Source organism: Bos mutus, chromosome 26, assembly GCF_027580195.1.
Source record: "Bos mutus isolate GX-2022 chromosome 26, NWIPB_WYAK_1.1, whole genome shotgun sequence".
Classification (NCBI taxonomy): Eukaryota; Metazoa; Chordata; class Mammalia; order Artiodactyla; family Bovidae; genus Bos; species Bos mutus.
In genome coordinates this window covers 39,414,227-39,436,698 of record NC_091642.1, presented here as the reverse complement: position 1 = coordinate 39,436,698, position 22,472 = coordinate 39,414,227, and the positions used below count along the sequence as shown (strand labels likewise).

The following is a 22,472-nucleotide window of genomic DNA, read 5'->3' as shown; positions in this document are numbered from 1 at the left end:
ACCACTAACTTTATTAACTGCTTGACTTTAAATTCACTAACTAATGTTACTATTTCTCTACACAGGTTTATCAGTGCACAGGGAGCCTCATGTGTCAAGGCATGTGGAATGGTACCTTCATTCATAGCTTCTATATACCTGTTATAAGACAGGTTTAGGTGGATAACAATGTTCAGCTGAAATCCAAACATGTAAAGTTAGCAAAAGGGAAGGGAGGGTGATCTGGGAGATAGATCATAGGCACAACTACTGTGTTTGTACTTTTTGAGGCTTTTGAAATCAAATCAGTATTAGGGAAACTTAATTAAACTCTTTCCCCTCCTCTGACCTGAAACCAGGTGGCTGCTTTCAGATAAGAGCAACAGACAGAAACAGTTCCATCAAAGGGAGAGCTGCTTTCCAAGAGTTCAAAGCCTTGTCCAAGGAATAATTAACACTTTTTTCATAAGCTGAAAAGGAACTCACTCATTGCCCCTCCCCCAAATTAGCCTATTTATGAGACTAGCTAGCCAAGGGGGGAAAAGTTAGATATTAGTCTAACAAATACAAATATTTCTATGAGTTTTATTACTCAATACAAACATGAGGGATTTTTGAGTTAAAGAACAGAAGATCACATAGAAATTCTTCTAAACACCACACTTTTTTCTGCTTTTAGCATCAGCAAACTGTTCAGTCACTAAGTCGTCTCTGACTCCTTATGACCCCATGAACTGCAGCACACCAAGATCTCCTGTCCTTCACCATCTCCCAGAGTTTGTGCAAATTCATGTCCATTGAGTTGGTGATGCTATCCAGCCATCTCATCCTCTGCCACCCTCTTCTCCTTTTGCCTTCAATCTTTCCTAGCATCAGGGTGTTTTCCAATGAGTCAGCTCTTTGCATCATGTGGCCAAAGTATTGAGCTTCAGCATCAGTCCTTCCAATGAATATTCAGGGTTGATTTCCTTTAGGATTGACTGGTTTGATCTCCTTGCAGTCCAAGGGACTCTCCTGCTAAACACTGACTTCCCTTATAGCCTCACTCCTTTTCCAAATGAGAAACAGACAATTCTCCTGAGTTCATTCATCTCTGACACGATAGATGGCACACAAATTCTTCTGAAATATGGAAACCCCAGCATGTCAGTGAGGAAATATCTGTTTTGCTTAGTTACGCGGTTTATAAAATTGCAGGGAACAGTTTTTCCTTTTCCAAGTATATTTTTAGCTAAAGATAAATGTTATCACTCTGGACTCGCTGTTAAGGGTTGATGCCTTTGCATATCCTTTCTCAAGCACTTTTTTCCTCTCTTCTGGTTTTTCTCTCCCTGTCTCTTCTCCATTCCAGTCACTACTCTGAGGCCCAGGGACTCAAAAAATACTGTTAGGATGATAACAACTAATTCCAAGTAGATTGCCAAAAACTATATGAATATCCACTCTTGGAGGGTGTTTTGTAGATGAAGCTATTAATATTATATTATAAGACTTAGATAAAACTTCCTCTTAATATTTTCTACTGTTAAAGTTTTAGGCTCAGTGGTTTCTGAAGTGCCCCCCCAACTCTAAAATATGACAACTCAGTGGGGTATGTTACACCCACTTATTCATAAGTCAAGTTTTTTGGAAACAGTATGATATGCAAACTTTGGCAGAAATAGACTCTGAGTGCTAAAATAATTGTCATTTTCACCAAGTCTCTAGTTTCCATCTAGGTAATTTGGTTCCTTAAGTCTTTTTCCCTCAATTACCACAAAATTCTTTAAAATGTACTTATATTTTTTTAATCATTCTGTGTGCTAGGCACTCGGTGTAGTTTATTTAATTCTCCTAGTTCTATGGGAGAGGTATTCTACAATAAATAAAATGATGCTCAGAGAGGTGTTCTAATTTTACAAGGTCATTTAGTGGTAATTTAACCAAGATGACATCTACCTTGTACTGACAGAACTTAGATTCAAAATCAATAAAGCATACTGAAATATGACATCAATTATTTTTTAAATTATAAAGTAAGTACATGGTCATTGCAGAAATTTGGGAAAATTACTTAAAAGAAGAAAATAAAATTTAAAACACTCTAGCAATCCAGAGAAAACTCCTACTACATTAAGATGTATTTCCTTCCAGATATAAACATACAAATAGGCTTTTTTTGTGGAGAAGGAAATGGCAACCCACTCCAGTGTTCTTGCCTGGAGAATCCCAGGGACGGTTGAGCCTGGTGGGCTGCCGTCTATGGGGTCGCACAGAGTCAGACACGACTGAAGTGACTTAGCAGGCTTTTTTTGTTGTTGTTTAAGTTCAATCAATAATCTTTCCCCTACAAACTATGCTTCCTGAGTTGGCTTGTTTTTCACTATCATATTAGAAAGAGAAAACTGCAAAAAAAAAATGGAGGAAACAATTAAAGGTGGACAAATTGAAAGAAGAATAAATATCAGCATGATATTAAAGGATTAAAAGAAAGGGAAAGTGGGAGAAAGAAGCTAATCTCTGCACAGAAAAGTCACCTTCATGCGTATTGATGTCTTGGAGGTATCAAGAAAAGATTAAATTGTGTTTTTTGTAAAAGGAGAGAAATGTGTATAATTTTTTTAAAGAAACATCACGGAGTGGAGGGGAAGGGGGAGAATGAGATGAATTGTGAGATTAGGATTGGCATATATACACTACCACGTATAAAATAGGCAGCTAGTGGAAAGCTACTGTATAGCACAGGGAGCTCAGCTCAGTGCTCTGTGATGACCTGGGGTGAGATAAAGGGGTGTGGGAGGAGGTTCTAGAGGGAAGGGATATTTGTATACATATAGCTGATTTGCTTTGCTGTACTGTAGAAACTAATGTGTGCTTAGTCACTCAGTTGTGTCCAACTCTTGCAGCCCCATAGACTGTAGCCTGCCAGGTTCCTCTGTCCATGGGATTCTCCAGGCAAGAATAGTGGAGTGGATTACTGTTTCCTTCTCCAGGGGATCTTCCCAACCCAGGAATTGAACCTATGTCTCTTGCATTGCAGGCAGATTCTTTACTGACTGAGCTATGAGGGAAGCCTAATTCAACATTGTAAAGCAATTATACTTCAATTTAAAAAAGTAAAAAAAAAAAAAAGAAGAAGAAGAACATTTAGGGGAAACATCATCATTTTGAGGTTTAGCATAAGGAAATCGGAAACATTTTTTCTCCTGGTCCACCTCATCTTCTAAAAAGTGACAGTTTTCCCCATAGCCTTGTACAGGGTCTTTATTTTAGAGAAGTGAAGGTCTATTATCTCTTGTCACCTTAAATCCCACATCACTCATCTATAGCCCACACTAAGTCAGGGCTTAGGGAGCAAATTACGAAATAGCAAAACAGCTTAGGAAAACAGCAACTTCCGTTGTTGAAGGCAGAAGTGAAGGTGGGGATGTATGCTGTAACATACAATCTCTGGACATATTGAATTGATTCAGGCATTCCACTAAACTATCTCTTTCTAATTCATGAGCCAGAAAAATAACACCTTTAACCATTGTAAGTCTACTCTAAAATGGTAGAAATCTACACCAAATAGCCTGGGACCCCCATTTCTTCATTTCAATAGCTGATCTCTAACATCTCAATTTGAAGAATCCAGATATTAGTCTTTGTGAATTCCAGCACATCAGAAGGTTACTGATGTATCTGAACTACAGCACTGGAATTGAAATTTTCTTTGGATAGTCAGCAAATCCTCTCGGACTGCTCAAGTCTTCTGACTTGGAAGACCCTTATATAGGTGTTATGTTTAGATTTCCTGAAACTCTATGCCAAAAGGAAAGCTATAAATCCACAGCTGGGTTCATAAATGCCTTAGAGATATAGGCATACCTCATTTCTCATTAGAGATATGCTTTTAAAATTTAATTATAATTTGGACACTATACAAAATCATATATGAGGCTTGTAAAAGGTAAATCACTTCTTAGTGTTATTAGCATTCCTAAAAATAATTATTTCACAATAACAACAAATGCTTTTGTAATGCAAATAATCACTCTTATTATTTTCATTTACCCTTCAAAAATAAATCCAAATGTTTATATTCAGGGTTTGTTTAGAGGACACTTGACTTTCTTATCGGTCATATTTTAGCTAGCTCTTAGGAGCCAGTTGTATTCCAGTAAATGTTACTAAAAACATTTGCTTTTCAACACGCAGACTGTCGCCGTCACCATGTGTACTCCAGAAAGGCTAGTTGTAAGAACATGGTGTGTGTATGCTCATGTGCTTAGTCACTCAGTCGTGTCTGTCTCTTTGCGACCTCATGGACTGTAGGCCACCAGGCTGTCTGTCCATGGGGATTCTCCAGGCAAGAATACTGGAGTAAGTTGCCATGCCCTCCTCCAGGGATCTTCCCAACCCAGGGATCAAACCCAGATCTCCCGCATTGCAGGTGGATTCTTTGCCATCTGAGTCATCAGGGAAAAACATGGGGATCACAAGCTATATCCAGAAAAATGCTTCCTACTGCTCCAAGGTGTTTTTTTTTTTTTTTTCATTTGTGAAGGTTTCTCTCTTTAAGCTGAATCTCACACCCTGTCAGGTTACCCAAAATCCTTTAAGAAACAGGAGATTCAAATCACAAACTTTAAATAACAGAGATGAAAGATAACTCTTAAAATGTGGAAGTTTAAATTCTGGCTGTTTAAAATTAGAAACTGAGGTCCAGGGAGATGAAGATAGTGTCCATTTTTATACTGGGAGTTATCAAAAGAGCCATGACAAAATCTAGGACTTCTGATACTAAAATACATGCTCTTCCTAATATAAAATGCTGCCACATCTGCAGTACTTGAATCCCTGTAAATGATATCCATTTCTAAGCCTAATTTGTAAGTAACAAATATGATTAGAAAAAGATGACAGAGTCAAATACTAGCTCATATTTTTTCCTTTGAGTGTGTTTTCTAGGTTCTGAAATAAAACAGAAGGATATTTTTAAAAGCTTTTTCCTATTCATAAAACTGTGAATTCATTCTTAAAAATGATGTTCACATTCTAAGTAGATTCCAAATACAGAGATAACTAAGATGGAGAAATTTCAAACATAAAGATCTTGTAATTGAGAATACTTTTCAACCAAATGACTTCCATCAGACTAGTGCTTCTGAGGTCTGGATCTAAGGGAATATTTTCAAAGATGAGCATGAAACTGAAAGGCATTACAGACCTCCTCTTATCTACCTGGAGCTTTAAAGTCATGAAAACCTTGTGTGCAGCTTTGAAAAACTGCACTGGAACATGGAATACTGTCTCTTCTTCCCAGAGCTGAAGCTGGCTTCTTCCAACCTCAGCTTTAGTATTTCTCCGGATGGCCAGTTAAATGAAACCATCCTTTCAGAAAGTCTGAATGAGCCCAAGAGCCTCCCCAGCCACAAACTGCATGCATGCTAAGTCACTTCAGTCATGTCAGACTCTTTGCAACCCCATGGACTGTAGTCCATCAGGTTCCTCTGTCCATGGGATTGTTCAGCCAAGAATACTGGAGTGGGTTACCATTCCCTCCTCCAGGAGCTCTTTCTGACCTAGGGATTCAACCCATGTCTATTATGTCTCCTGCATTGGCAGGTAGGTTCTTTACCACTGGCACCACTTGCAAAGCCTAACAACAAACTAGGTAGAAAGAACGTAACCTCCAGTGGTGAGTATCATGTAAAGATTTGGTTCCCAAACTTGGCTGCTAGTCGAAATAATCCACAGAAATTTAAAGGTATGAGCTGCTTGCAAAGGTTGCAAATATTCAGTGGTGTAATGGAAATTTACATTAATATGTTTCAAAAATTTTGATCTATAGATTGAGTTTCTGTTTGATTAATTGATTTGTAAAAACCTATGTCCCTTTTATGACTCCTTTTCTGCCTTTTAGGGTTGGAGTTCCATTAAGTTTAACCAGATCTTGATGCACAGATACTACTTGATGATATTGAATGGATTTCCTCTACTATGTAATATTCCTCAACACTGTACATTGAGAAGCATTTTGGGAGCTTAAGAGGAAAAATAAAGCAAGTGCCCAATCCTCAAAGACTCTGAGTTAATAGATCTGAGGTTGAACCAGGGCTTAAATACTTTTTAAAAGCTTCCTGTAGTAGCCAGCCTTCTGGGTGGTCCCCAATGAATGTCACCTACCAGTACTTGTATCTTTATAAAGCATTCCTACATTGTGCCAAGGGCTGTTCTACATGACCAATAAAATAGTGCATAACTGATGATATAATTAGGTTATAAAAGATGCTGCAGTTTCCATCTTAGTTGTTTTATCTCTCTCGCAGATTTTTGCTCTGGGGAAGCCAATCACCATAAGCAGCCCTATGGAGAAGTCTATGTGGCAAGGAACTGAGGCCTCTTGCCACTAACCACATGAGTGAGTTTGCAAACTGATTCTCCAGCCCTGTCATGCCTTTCCCTGGTGGCTCAGATAGTAAAGAACCCACCTGCAATGTAGGAGATCTGGGTTCGATGCCTGAGTTAGGAAGATCCCCTGGAGGAGGGCATGGCAACCTATTCCAGTATTCTTGCCTGGAGAATTTCCCATGTACAGAGCAACCTAGTGGGCTACAGTCCATGGGGTTGCAAAGAGTCGGACACGACTGAGAGATTAAGCACAATACAGCCAAGACTATCAATGACTGTAATGGTCCACATCTTGACTGCAGCCTCATGAAAGACCCTGAGCCAGACTCACCCCGTTCAATGGCTCCCAGCCCCTCAAAAATTGTAAGAAAACAATTTCTTTTTCTTTTAAGGTGCTGAATTTGAGTAATTTGTCATACAGCAATAAATAGCTAATATACTCCTCACATGCTTTAATTAGCAGAAAAGAAAAAGTCAGGAAAAAGACTGAAGTTTCTGGATAACTATTATTACTGGCATCTAATTTAGTTCTATTATGATAAGAAGATATATGTGAAAAATTTCATTAAAAACTTTATTGAGTTCTTTTATGGCCCCCAAATGATACATCTTGTTGAAATTCCATGTGCACTTTAAAAGAATGTGTCTATTTTGCATTTGCTGTGTGTATTGTACTGTAAATATCAGTTAGATGATGCTAATTGACAGTATTTTCCAGATATGTGTTTTTACTCTCTTTCTGCCTAGTCTGTCAATTTCTGAGAGAGGACTATTAAATCCTCCAACTATGATAATGGGTTTATCTATTATTTTTTTAATTCTGTCAATTTTTGCTTCCTATATTTTGATACTCTATTATTAGGTACAAGAATATTTGTGATTGCTATATCCTATGAATTCACTATTTTTTCTTATTAGATATCCAAATATCCTTCCTTGTCTCTGGTATTTTGACTTAAACCATCAGGCAGAATGGTAAGTATAGTAGTAGGAATCCTGGCTCGAGTCTTGATATCTCTCCAACTGCCTTGTATTGTCCATATAGTGCTTATGATTTTCCTCCCTCTGATCATAGAGTAAGATTGTATTTCCAAATTGCACAAGACCTATGATTTCCTTTGACTGATAAAATGTTGGCATTTGACTTCAAATTATGTGAATGGTCCTTCCCTGAACCCTGCTATACTCCAGAGAGTGAAGCCTCCATCAACCTGAGATACCCTACATCCAAAGACAAAAAGAAGCCACAGTGAGATGCTAGGAGGCAGCACAACCACGATCAAATCAAATCTCCTACATGCCAGGTGGGTGACCTACAAACTGGAAAATAATTATGCCACAGAGGATCTCCCACAGGAGGGAAAGTTCTGAGCCCCATATCAGGCTCCCCAACCTGGAGGTCTGGTGACTGAAGGAGCCCTCAGAGAATATGACTTTGAAGACAAGTGGGGTTTGAGAACAGTAAATCTGCAGGGCTGGGGGAAACAAACTCCACTCTTGGATGGCACACACAAGGTTTCACACATAAAGACTCAGGGAAAAAAGCAGTGACTTCAAAGAGACTGGGCCAGATGGCCTGAAAGTAATGGAGGGTCTCTTACAGATGCGGGGGATGGCTGTGGCTCACTGCAGAGGCAAAGACACTGGTGGAAACAGTTCTGGGAGGTCCTCATTGGCCTCTTGAAGGTTACCACTTTCTTACCAACACTTGGCACCACTCAACAGCCTGTAGTTTCCAGTGCTGGGATGCCTCAGGCCGATCAACAGGGCTGAAACACAGCCCAATCATAAGCAGACAGGCTGCTTAAAGTCTTACTGAGCCCACGGCCCTCTAGACATGCCCTTTGATATGGCCCTGCCTCCTGGAAGGACAAAACCCAGCTCCACCCACCAGTGGGCAGGAACCAGTCCCTCCAACCAAGAAGCCTGCACAAACTTCTTAGCCTCATCCACCAGGTAGTAGACAGCAGAAGCAAGAACTACAGCCTTGCAGCCTGCAGAACGGAAATCACAATCACAGAAAGTTAGACAAAATGAGATGCAGGAGGAATATGTCCCAAATAAAGGAACAACATAAAATTCCAGAACAACTAAGTGAAGTGAAGATATGCAATCCACTCCCCAACAAAGACCATATATAACAATAGTGAAAGTCACTCAGTTGAGTCCAATTGTTTGTGACCCCATGGACTCTACAGTCCATGGAATTCTCCAGACCAGAATACTGAGGTGGGTAGCCTTTCCCTTCTCCAGGGGATCTTCCCAATCCAGGGATTGAACCCAGGTTTCCCACATTGCAAGTGGATTGTTTACTGGCTGAGCCACCAGGGAAGCCCAAGAACACTAAGTGGCTAAGCTATCTTTTCTCTAGTGAATCTTCCCAACTCAGGAAAATCAAACCAGGTTCTCCTGCACTGCAGCTGGATTCTTTACCAACTGAGCTATCAGGGAAGCCCATATATAACAAAGGCCACAGCTAACATCATACTGAGCTGTGAAAGGCTGAAATTTTTACTCTAAATTGGGAACAAGACAAAGATGCCCACTCTCAGCACTCTTACTCAACATAGTTCAGGAAGTTCCTGTCAGAGCAATCAAAGAAAGATAAATAAATAAAAGGCATCCAAATTGTCAAGGAAAAAGTAAAATTATGATTTTTTACAGATAATACGATCTTACATATACAAAATACTAAAGACTCAAATAAAAAAGTGTTGAAACTAATTAACAAGTTCAGTAAAGCTGCAGAATATAAATTAATATAGAGAAATCAGTTGCATTTCTATATGCTAATAATCAAATATCTTAAAAAGAAGTGAAAAACAATGCCATTCATAGTAGCATCAAAACCAATAAAAAACTCATAAATAAATTTAACCAAAGTAGTAAAAGACCTGTATAATGAAAACTATAAGACTTTGATGAAAGAAATTAAAGAAGATATAAACAAATTGAAAAATAGCTATTGTTTATGTATAGAAGAATTAGTGTTACTAAAGAGTACATTTTACTCAAAGCCATCTACAGTTTCAATGCAATCTCTATCAGAATTCCAGTGACATTTTTACAGAAACAGAAAAAAACAATTTTAAAATTTGTATAGAATCACAAAAGATCCCTTTGTATATTGTCATCCTGCTTATTTAACTTATATGCAGAGTACATCATGAGAAATGCTAGGCTGGATGAAGCACAAGCTGGAATCAAGATTGCCAGGAAAAATATCAATAACCTCAGATATGAAGATGACACAACCCTTATGGCAGAAAGTGAAGAGGAACTCAAAAGCCTCTTGATGAAAGTGAAAGACGAGGGTAAAAAACTTGGCTTAAAGCTCAACATTCAGAAAGCTAAGATCATGGCATCCGGTCCCATCACTTCATGGCAAACAGATAGGGAAACGGTGAGAACAGTGGCTGACTTTATTTTTCTGGGCTCCAAAATCACTGCAGATGATGACTGCAGCCATGAAACTAAAAGATGTTTGCTCCTTGGAAGAAAAGCTATGACCAACCTAGACAGCATATTCAAAAGCAGAGACATTACTTTGCCAACAAAGGTCCATCTAGTCAAGGCTATGGTTTTTCCGGTGGTCATGTACGGATGTGAGAGTTGGACTATAAAGAAGGGTGAGTGCTGAAGAATTGATGCTTTTAAACTATGGCGTTGGAGAAGACTCTTGAGAGTCCCTTGGACTGCAAGGAGATTCAACCAGTCCATCCTAAAGGAGATCAGTCCTGAGCATTGAAGGGTTCACTGGAAGGACTGATGTTGAAGCTGAAACTCTAATGAAAGGTTGTTGCTGAATGAAAAGACGCTGGGATTCTTGGCCTCTGGAGAAGAAGAATTCAATCTGGGGCCAGAGACGAGGTTTGATCGCTCAGAGCTTTTGTGTAATACAGTTTTATTGAAGTATAAAGGAGATATAGAAAGATTCTGACATAGGCATCAGAAGGAGGCAGAAAGAGTACCCCCCTGCTAGTCTTCAGCTGGATGTTATATAGTCACTGCTGCTGCTGCTGCTAAGTCACTTCAGTGGTGTCTGACTCTGTGCAACCCCACAGACAGCAGCCCACCAGGCTCCCCCGTCCCTGGGATTCTCCAGGAAAGAACACTGGAGTGGGTTGCCATTTCCTTCTCCAATGCATGAAAGTGAAAAGTGAAAGTGAAATCGCTCAGTCGTGTCTGACTCCTAGCGATCCCATGGACTGCAGCCTACCAGCCTCCTCCATCCATGGGATTTTCCAGGCAAGAGTACTGGAGTGGGGTGCCATTGCCTTTTCCTATGTAGTCACTAGCAGTCTGTTAATGAAAGAAAGGAATGTCTTAAAACTCAGAATGGCACCAGGACCCTCACCCATAAGATTTATTTTGGGATAATCTTGATACCAGACGATTCATCCCGGGCCATAAAATGATTAACTTGAATCTTGTAGAAAGGCAGATTACCATATACATAGTTTTGTTTACATAGATTATGGGAACAATATCTGAGTATAACATATTGGTTTGTCAAGTAGGTTCTGAGCCCTTAGGTGGAACCGACTTGAAGACAGAGTTTGGGGTAAATGCACAGTACATTAATGTAGCTTAAGACAAACATCTCCATAAGAAAAATGTATTGGTTAACTCAAGGTTTGAGAATAGTTAACTTCAGGTGGAACCATTGCCACTTAAGAGAGACAAAAATGTCTGACACTTGCAGGCTATTTCCTCCGTTTGGAGACCCCTGGCCTTCCTGCCTGTTACCCTCTCACTAATACTTTGACCACCTAATGCAAAGAGCTGACTCATTTGAAGACACTGATGCTGGGAAATATTGAAGTCAGGAGAAGAAGGGGACGACAGAGGATGAGATGTTTGTGTGGCATCACCAACTCAATGGACATGAGTTTGGGTAAACTCTGGGAGTTGGTGATGGACACGGAGGTCTGGCATGCTGCAGTCCATGGGGTCTTGAAGAGTCGGACATGACTGACTGGACTGAACTGAGCTGAACAGAAGATCCCAAATAGCCAAATTAATCTTGAGACAGAAGAACAAAGCTGGAAGCATTAAACTTTCTGATTTCAAACTATAGTAAAAGGCTATAGCAATAAAAACAGTATACTAACTTGGCATAAAAATAGAACTGTACAAACATGGAACAAAATAGAGATAAAAAAATAAGCCTATGTATATGATCAACTAATAGTTAACAACAGAGCCAAGAATACTCAATGGGGAAAGATTAGTCTCTTCAATAAATGGTGTTAAAAAAACTGGATAGTCACATGAAGAAAAGTGAAATTGGACTCCAATATTACATTAGTCACAAAAATTAGTTCAAAATTGATTAGAGGCTTCAACAAAATATCTGAAATTGTAAAAACCCTAGAAGAAAGCATAGGGGAAAATCTTCATGTTGCTGTTGGCACTGATTTTTTTTGGATATGATGCCAAAAGCACAGTAACAAAATAAAAAATAAACAAATGGGAGATTTGTTATTTGTTAATAAACAAAAAATAAACAAATAAACAAACCATCAAACTATAAATCTTCGGCACAGCAAAGAAACAACCAACCAATGAAAAGGTGACCTGCCTCTTGAGAAATCTGTATGCAGGTCAGGAAGCAATAGGTACAACTGGACATGGAACAACAGACTGGTTCCAAATAGGAAAAGGAGTACATCAAGGCTGTATATTGTCACCCTGTTTATTTAACTTATATACAGAGTACATCATGAGAAATGCTGGACTGGAAGAAACACAAGCTGGAATCAAGATTGCCGGGAGAAATATCAATAACCTCAGATATGCAGATGACACCACCCTTATGGCAGAAAGTGAAGAGGAACTCAAAAGCCTCTTGATGAAGTGGAGAGTGAAAAAGTTGGCTTAAAGCTCAACATTCAGAAAACGAAGATCATGGCATCTGGTCCCATTACTTCATGGGAAATAGATGGGGAAACAGTGGAAACAGTGTCAGACTTTATTTTTCTGGGCTCCAAAATCACTGCAGATGGTGACTTCAGCCATGAAATCAAAAGACGCTTACTCCTTGGAAGGAAAGTTATGTCCAACCTAGATAGCATATTCAAAAGCAGAGACATTACTTTGCCAACAAAGGTCCGTCTAGTCAAGGCTATGGTTTTTCCTGTGGTCATGTATGGATGTGAGAGTTGGACTGTGAAGAAGGCTGAGTGCCGAAGAATTGATGTTTTTGAACTGTGGTGTTGGAGAAGACTCTTGAGAGTCCCTTGGACTGCAAGGAGATCCAACCAGTCCATTCTGAAGGAGATCAGCCCTGGGATTTCTTTGGAAGGAATGATGCTAAAGCTGAAACTCCAGTACTTTGGCCACCTCATGCGAAGAGTTGACTCATTGGAAAAGACTCTGCTGCTGGGAGGGATTGGGGCCAGGAGGAGAAGGGGATGACAGAGGATGAGATGGCTGGATGGCAACACTGACTCGATGGATGTGAGTCTGAGTGAACTCCGGGAGTTGGTGATGGACAGGGAGGCCTGGCGTGCTGCGATTCATGGGGTCGCAAAGAGTCGGACATGACTGAGCGACTGAACTGAACTGAAATGAACCTTTGGATGGGAGAAAATATGTGTAAACCATATAGTGGATAAAGGATTCATATCCAAAGTGTAAAGAACTCATACAATTCAATAATAATAATCAATTAAAATGGACAGAAGAATGAATAGAAATTTTTCTAAAGAATACATACAAGTGGATAACAGGTACATAGATAAGATTCTCAGCATCACTCATCATCAGATAAATGCAAATCAAAACCACCATAAGATATCACCTAACACCCATTAGGCTGACTATCATTAAGAAGACAAGATTTAAGGAGTAAGGATGTGGAGAATTGTGCACTATTTTTATATAAATATAAATTGGTTCAGCTACTATGGAGAAAAGAATGAAAGTTTTTTAAAATACTTAAAATGGAACTATTAATGCCATTTGACTGGCAATCCCACTTATGAGTATATATCCAAAGGAAATGAAATCAGGATATTGAAAAGATATATACAGTCTCACAGCAGCATTATTCACAATAACCAAGCTATAGAAACAACCTAAATCTCCATAAATCCATTGGATGTACAAAGAAGATCTATGTATACACCTATGTATAGCTTCTGTATTTATATCTATTTTCCCATAAAATGAAATATTATTCAGCCATGAGAAAGAAATTCTGTTTCTGATCACACAGATTTTGAAAGCATTATGCTAAGTGAGATAAATCAGAGAGAACAATAAATACTCTATGACAGCCTGTATACGTGTAACCTAAAAGCCAAACTTCTAGAAGCAGAGAGTAGAATAATGGTTATCAGGGGTTGTGGATTACTCAGTTTGGGGAGATGTTCATTAAAAGGTACAGACTTCCAGTTAGAAGATCAGTAAGTTCTGGAGATCTCTCTAATCTAGTGATTATAGTTAACAATATTGTATTATACACCTCAATGGTTTTAGATCTTAAATGGTCTCTCAACAAAAAAGAAATAACTATGCAACATGAGAAAGATAATAGTTAATGCTATGGTGGTATTCATATTGCAGTATATAAAGGTATAAAATCAACAGATCGTATATATTAAATTCACACAATTTTATATGTCAATTATGTCTCAATAAAAATAAAAGAAATGTTTTAAGATGATAGATTTTATATATGTAATCATTTTTCAAAGATTTGGTTGGTATGTTTCAGAGATTTTTTTTCCCCTCAACACAAAGTACATGAAACTAATTTAAAATACTCTGTGGAAGTGTTATAGCTCTTTTAGAATTTGTCTAGCAGGTTTTCTGGGCCTCGCCAGAAACCATTAGTTAGCATGCGTGCTCACTGGGTCTGACTCTTTGCACCCCCATGGACTGTAGCCCACCAGGCTCTTCTGTCCATGGAATATTTCAAGGGAAGAATACTGGAATGGGCTGCCATTTCCTCCTCTAGGGCATCTTCCTGACCTAGGGATCAAACCAGTGTCTTCTGGTCTCCTGGATTAGTAGGTGGATTCTTTACCACTGAGCCACCTGGGAAGACCCACCAGAGACCACTCCTGCTCAAAATAATCTGTGGAAACATATATGCTGATATTCATAAACAAGAATGCCTGTATAGCAAACTTTTTACTTTTTGAGAAGAGGAGACTGATACAAAACATCTGGCCACATATTAGGAACATAACTCAACCCCAGTGAGACCAAATCTATGATATAAACATGTTTTACTACTCACGCTTTTTAAACAACAATACAACCTTATGATGGGCATTTTCCAGGATTTCTATTTAGCAGAATTGGTCACCATGGTAACAATGTGAACACAATGATTGCTATGCTTTCTCATGAAGGTTGAATGACCCAAGTAAGCCACTTGGGAGCTGAGGTTTTCAGTTATAGCAACACATACTCCCCACAGAGTTCATAACATTGCTTCTCAGTCAATCTGAATCAATTGACATGGTAGTCAAAATGGCTGGCTGGTGTTGCTGAAAATCCTGATATTTCCGGCATCTAACCCACCAGAGTTGACCAATCTGACTTTATAGTTTTCAAAGTGGCAGAGCACTGGCTATGCCCACAAGTCTTACATGGTGATTGGTTGCGAGCTAGATAATGGATAAAGTCATGTAGTTTATTAAACAGGCATCTAGATAAAAACTAAAAATGATTAAAAACATGTGGATAATAAATTCAGTTCAGTTCAGTTCAGTTCATTTGCTCAGTTGTGTCCGACTCATCACGACCCAAAGGACCACAGCACTCCAGGCCTCCCTGTCCATCACCAACTCCCAGAGGCTACTCAACTCATCTCCATTGAGTCGGTGATGCCATCCAACCATCTCATCCTCTGTTGTCCCCTTATCCTCCTGCCCTCAATCTTTCCCAGCATCAAGGTCTTTTCAAATGAGTCAGCTCTTCGCATCAGGTGGCTAAAGTATTGGAGTTTCAGCTTCAATATCAGTCCTTCCAATGAACACTAGGACTGATCTCCTTTAGGATGGGCTGGTTTGATCTGCTTGCAGTCCAAAGGACTCTCAAGAATCTTCTCCAATACCACAGTTCAAAAGGATCGATTCTTCGGCACTCAGCCTTCTTTATAGTCCAACTCTCACATCCGTACACGACTACTGGAAAAACCATAGCCTTGACTAGATGGACCTTTGTTGGCAAAGTAATGTCTCTGCTTTTTAATACGCTGTCTAATTTGGTCATAGCTTTTCTTCCAAGGAGCAAACGTCTTTTAATTTCATGGCTGCAATCACCATCTGCAGTGATTTTGGAGCCCAGAAAAATAAAGTCAGCCCCTGTTTTTACTGTTTCCCCATCTATTTGCCATGAAGTGATGGGACCAGATGCCATGATCTTCATTTTCTGAATGTTGAGCTTTAAGCCAACTTTTTCACTCTCCTCTTTCACCTTCATCAAGAGGCTCTTTAATTCTTTTTCACCTTCTTCCATAAGGGTAGTGTCACCTGCATATCTGAGGTTATTGATATTTCTCCCAGCCATCTTGATTCCAGCTTGTGTTCATCCAGCCCAGTGTTTCTCATGATGAATCTGCATATAAGTTAAATAAGCAGGATGACAATATACAGCCTTGATGTACTCCTTTTCCTATTTGGAACCAGTCTGTTGTTCCATGTCCAGTTCTAACTGTTGCTTCGTGACCTGCATACAGATTTCTCAAGAAGCAGGTCAGGTGCTCTGGTATTCCCATCTCTTTCAGATTTTTCCACAGTGTATTGTGATCCACACAGTCAAAGGCTTTGGCATAGTCAATAAAGCAAAAATAGATGCTTTTCTGGAACTCTCTTGTTTTTTCAATGATCCAACGGCTGTTGGCAATTTGATCTCTGGTTCCTCTGCCTTTTCTAAAACCAGCTTGGACATCTGGAAGTTCACAGTTCACATATTGCTGAAGCCTGGCTTGGAGAATTTTGTGCATTACTTTACTAGTGTGTGAGATGAGTGCAATCGTGTGGTAGTTTGAGCATTCTTTGGCATTGCCTTTCTTTGGGATTGGAATGAAAACTGACCTTTTCCAGTCCTGTGGCCACTGCTGAGTTTTCCAAATTTGCTGGCATGTTGAGTGTAGCACTTTCACAGCATCATCTTTCAGGATTTGAAATAGCTCCACTGGAATTCCATCACCTCCACTAGCTTTGTTCATAGTGATGCCTCCCAAGGCCCACTTGATATCACATTCCAGGATGTCTGACTCTAAGTGAGTAATCACACCATCGTGATTATCTGGGTCATGAAGATCTTTTTTGTACAGTTCTTCTGTGTATTCTTGCCATCTCTTCTTAATATCTTCTGCTTCTGTTAGGTCCGTACCAATAAAGATGGGCTTTATTGAGCCCATCTTTGCATGAAATGTTTCCTTGGTATCTCTAATTTTCTTGAAAAGATCTCTAGTCTTTCCCATTCTATCATTTTCCTCTATTTCTTTGCACTGATCACTGAGAAGGCTTTCTTATCTCACCTGGCTATTCTTTGGAACTCTGCATTCAAATGGGCATATCTTTCCTTTTCTCCTTTGCTTTTCACTTCTCTTATTTGCACAGTTATTTGTAAGTCTTCCTCGACAGCCATTTTGCTTTTTTTGCATTTCTTTTCCATGGGGATGATCTTGATCCCTGTCTCCTGTACAACGTCACAAACCTCCATCCATAGTTCTTCAGGCATTCTGTCTATCAGATATAGTCCCTTAAATCTATTTCTCTATACTTCCACTATATAATCATAAGGGATTTGATTTAGGTCATACCTGAATGGTCTAGTGGTTTCCCCTACTTTCTTCAATTTAAATCTGAATTTGGCAATAAGAAGTTCATGATCTGAGCCACAGTCATCTCCCAGTCTTGTTTTTGCTGACTGTATAGAGCTTCTCCATCTTTGGCTGCAAAGAATATAACCAATCTGATTTCGATGTTGGCCATCTGGTAATGTTGAATCTTGCAGAGACACAAAGTAAATCTTTCAATTATAGCAATTTCAAAAGTAGAATGATAACTGTTGCTTTTCTTTTTTCACCTAAGCTGGATCTAAAATTTACTCTGAGGAAGAGAACAGAGATTTTTATGAGTGAAATTGGCTAATGTTAGCTGATCAGTGTGTATTAGTTTAATAAATGAATAGAAAACTAGTGCCTGTCAGTATTTTTAACAGGGAATCCTGATAGAAAAATCAATAAAGAACATTAATTAAAATGTGTTTATAATTTTCTAGTTTGTAAAGTATAATCACAATAATTTAATTTTTAGTCTAGTGAGACAGTTTATAATTACTCCAGTTTTATAGATGAATAAATATAAGGTTAATAATGATTATGCAACTGAAATATACATAACAGGTAAGTGGCAGATTAAAATTAAGTAAGGCCTTCTAAAGGTACCGCTCATATCTTTCATTAATATAACTCAATAAGGAACTCAAATAGAGTAGATAAATTCAAAATGATGCTAAGGATAACAATGAGTTGACTTTTATTTATTTTATTACTGTTTCTGTAGACTTTGGAGGAGTTTGAATAAATATAGTCCCAAATGTCAAAAACAAAATTTTAATAATTTAAGAACAAAACATAGGAAACTGTCTTTTACACAAGGATAGAAAAGAAGCCTTTAAGTAAAACACGCAAAAAAGAACAAACCACGAATAAAAGATTGGTAACTTTATTGTATTAAAATTTAAATTGTATCTATTACAAAGAACCAATGATGAATAAACTCAAAAGGTGAGTCAAAGACCAAAAAATGTTATTTGCAATGTATATGACAAAAAAGAATTGTTACTCTGAATTTGCAGGAAAACTCTACAACCGAATAACCCTACAGAAGAGTGAAGAAAGGAACAGGTATATGAAACTATGGTCAACTTTGCTAGAAGTGCAAGGTAAATAACACAAAGACATGCAGATTTAACCAATAAAATGCAGTTTCACATAGGCTATCTCGGAAGAGTTATAACGCTTGGGAGGAGCACTAACCAACAGACGGTGGCTTTGAAGGCAGCCGATTCAAGACAACCTTTCAGAGAGACAGCCAAGAGAAATAGATGCACTCACTTCACTCCTTCACTTCCCTACTTCATTCTGATCTCCTGCCAGAGATCCCTATTGGCTGAAACAAAACAGAAACTAGAGGGATATGGATATGTTGATATAGTCCATATGGCCAGAGTGTCAGCACAGGTAGGGGTGAGGCAGGGTAGTGAGTATATCTGGAAGGATAGATGAAAGATACGTGACACAGAGCCTCTGATGTTGGGGTCCCCTGCACCAAATGACAAATGTCTTCAAATATTGCATTTAAGAAATGTACAATATGCATACCTGAGAAAACTAAATTTTTAAAATGGGGAATGGAGAACATCTTTTACATTATTATTTTTAAAAGTCTAGATTTAAACAGTGTATTAAAATCCCTCTGTTGATTCAAGTGCATACATTATCTTTCTCCTGGGAACATGCTTTACAAAACAATCTATTGTCTAGATAGATTACAAAACTAGAGCATTTTAGTCTATAATGCTGATTTCAAATAGTACATTTTGATGCTTTACAAAAAAGAGTCCTTGAGGGATCAATTTAAAAAAATAATTTCCTAGAAACAGTATAGAGTAGAGAACTATATTTATTCTCACTGTTCTACAAGATTTTTTTATGTTCTTTAAGGCATGACTTGGAGAAATTGCAGGTTCGTTCCAGACTACTACAATAAAGTCAGTATTGCAGTAATGTAAGTCATGAGTTTTTTGATTTCCCAGTGCCTATAAAAGTTATGTGTAGACTACACTGTAGCCTATTAAGTATGTAATAGCATTATGTCTAAAAAATAATGCACAATACCTTAATCAAAAAATAATACTGTTGGAAAAATGGCAGTGATAGATTTGTTCTTTGTAGGGTCTCTGCAAACCTTTAGTTTGAAAAAAAATGCAATATCTGCAAAGAACAATCAATTGAAGTATGCTTGTAACTTGTTTTTATTTTACAAAGTTTTGGCCTTTGCTAGCAATAATCTAAAATGTGAGAGCTCATTTTACGCACTTGACTACTTCTTTTAATTATACCCTATGGCACTGAATGAGCATCTACATAGCCTGGTTCTCCCTGGATTTAGACAGAAGCATATAAATTGTAATCCAGTGAAAGTATCTCCAACAGCTTTCAACTGAGTTTGAAAATGGTTTTCTTTACCATGTGAGCCAGGGTAGTATCTGTATTAGTGAAGGTAATCCAAACAAAACAAATTTTTAGTTATTAGTAGTATAATGAAATTCAACAATTCCGCCAACGTATCCAACACTTGAGCACCTTCTAAGTGTTCTAGATGTTTGAGCTACATCACTGAATTACAGAGAAATATTTCTGTGCTACAGAAACTCATGTTCTAGCAATAGAGACAAGCAATACGTAATATACATAATAAGTTTATAAACTGCATAGTATGTTAGAAAAGGATATATGCTACAGAGAAAATAACAAGTAGAGCAAGATAAGGGAGACTAGACTGTGGGGTGTATTACAGAGTTAGGATTAGCTTCATTGATAAGGTAATATTTATATCAAGGTTTGAAATAAGCATGCGAGGTAACCAAGCATATAGCTGAAGGAAGAGCTTTCCAGAGAGAAAAACATCGTATGTATGTGTGTGTGTGTGTGTGTGTGTATATGTGTGTGTATATATATATATATATATATATATAAAAAGAGTGTGTGTTCTGAAATTAAAAATGTAAATAGGGTTAACTTAGTTGGCATACCACCTTTTTCCTTAATCTCTCCTTTATCACATCTAAAACACCATACTTTTTACCAAGAGTTATGCTTCTCACCTACGGTGGTGACAATAGAAGAATAATCTCATAATTGCCCATTTACTTTACTTCTAATTATGTATGTAACACCTATTCTATTACCACCAATTATGGTAACTGAAAACAATTAAGAAATGTTTTTGGTTGTTTCCATTTCCCTTATGTGTGTGTGTGTGTGTGGCTTTTTGCATAGCATATTTGCGTAGAAGGGCATATAGCCATTACACACTATATTTTCTCCCTTCTACATTCACTATTAATTCTATTCATTGTTGTTCAGTCACTAAGTCATATGTAACTCTTAGCAGTCCTATGGACTGCAGCATGCCAGACTTCACTGTTCTTGACTATATCCTGGAGTTTGCTCAGATTCATGTTCATTGAGTCAGATGCCATCCAACCATCTAATCATCTGTTGCCCCCTTCTCCTCTTGCCCTCAGTTTTTCTCAACATTAGGGTCTTTTCCACTGTGTCAGTTCTTCATATCAGTGGCCAGAATATTGGCATTTCAGCTTCAGCATTGGTCTTCCCAATGAATATTGATTTCCTTTAGGATTGACTGGTTTGATCTCCTTGCTGTCCAAGGGACTCTCAGAAGTCTTCTGCAACACCACAATTTGAAGGCATCAATTCTTCAGCACTCTGCCTTCTTCATCCATACATGACTACTGGAATTAATTAATTCTATTAGTTATAGAACTATAACTATTAATTCTATAAGTAAGTATATTTGGTGCTCACCACCAGTCTTATTGATGTATCTCTCTACATGTGGATTTTCTGAATTTGCTATTTAATTCCTCAGGGAGCATGGCAAGAGCATGCTACTTCTTGTATGCCAATAACACATGTGCTATTCTATACTTGCAAGTCAGCTTTGCTGGATATAAAGTCCTTTCCTATATATTAAGCCAATTTTATATGGTATAAAATTTTTGTTGTTCAGTCGCCAAGTTGTGTCTGACTCTTTGTGACCCCATGGACTGCAGCATGCAAGGCTTCCCCATCCCTTACCATCTCCTGGAGTGTGACCAAGTTCATCCATTGAATTGGTGATGCCATCCAACCATCTCATCCTCTGTGGCCCTCTTCTCCTCCTGCCTTCAATTTTTCCCAGCATTGGTACTACTGTCTAATAGCTTGAAGATAACCTAGTATTATTTCTTATTTACTATTTTTGTCTAGATAACCAAATACTCTATTTTTAGGGTTGACACTAAAAAGTACCTTTCTGTTGATTGTTCTAGGTTGATTTTCATAGGTACACAGTATACTCTTTCAAATTATAAAGATATTTCATTTTTAATTCAGAAAAGCTTTCTTGAATTATAGTTTTTCATATTTTCCCCCTTGCTTTGGCATTTTCTTCAGGAATGCATATTACTTTTGTGTTGGATTGTCTTTGTCTATCTTCAGTACTGGTTATTTTCTCTTGAATTCTTTTCACCTCATTTCCTTTTTATTTATATTAAGACATTATTTACTGTGTTTATTCATCTTTCTCCACTATATTTTTTAGTCCAGTCTAAATTTCTAAAATTATTTCCCCCCTTATTTCTAATTCTTCTTTTAGTTCTGTCATTCCATTTCTAAGTTTTTCTAATTCTTATTTACATTTCTCTTTAAATCATACATTTATATTTTTGTTTTGAAGCAGTAAGTTACAGTTTAAATTTTCTTATGGGATGCCTATCTGGTATGCTTTGGTTATCCATAAGGATGTTATTTTTCTCCATATTCTTTTCTGTAGTAATTTTGTGTGGGATTTGTTCCTAATACAGTAGATGCTGGTCAATTCTATTTGCAGCTAGATTCCTTGGACTTTCAGAAGGCAGAATTAAGGATCTTTTTTTGTTGTTGTTTTAGTCTAACAAGTCCCCTGTGTTCTCTATTGTTTTCATATAGTGTGCAAGAATTTGGCGACTTGCTTTCTGAAGCTTTCTAGCTGTTTCCCTCTCAATTTTTATCTTGGTCTTCTCGGTCTTTTGTCTCCATTGCCCATACCCTATTCAATTTTGATTCCACTCCCACTAATTTGTCTTCACTGTTGAATCCTCTCTTGGAAGGGAGTCCTGCTCAGTGTCAAAGTTCACAGGGCCCAAACTGCTCAATTTCTTTAGACTTTGCTGTGGGTCCCTCTTGTGTCTCTACTTTTGAAGTGGTCAAAACCATTCTCAGCTTTAGATGTTCTGAAGTTGGCCTTCCATGCTTTTCAGTGAGTTCCTGGGTTGAGATTCTATATTCTTTGGTGGTGGTGGTGGTTTAGTAGCTAAGT

The 22,472-nt window shown here is 38.1% G+C and overlaps 1 non-coding gene across 1 annotated transcript; it reads left to right on the top strand.

The window, feature by feature from the left end:
- The first annotated feature begins 14,133 nt into the window (after nt 1-14,133).
- On the top strand, nt 14,134-14,194 carry LOC138985868 (U7 small nuclear RNA). Its single transcript, XR_011462832.1, has one exon. It is a non-coding gene; the product is annotated as a U7 small nuclear RNA (small nuclear RNA).
- Nucleotides 14,195-22,472: the final 8,278 nt, after the last annotated feature.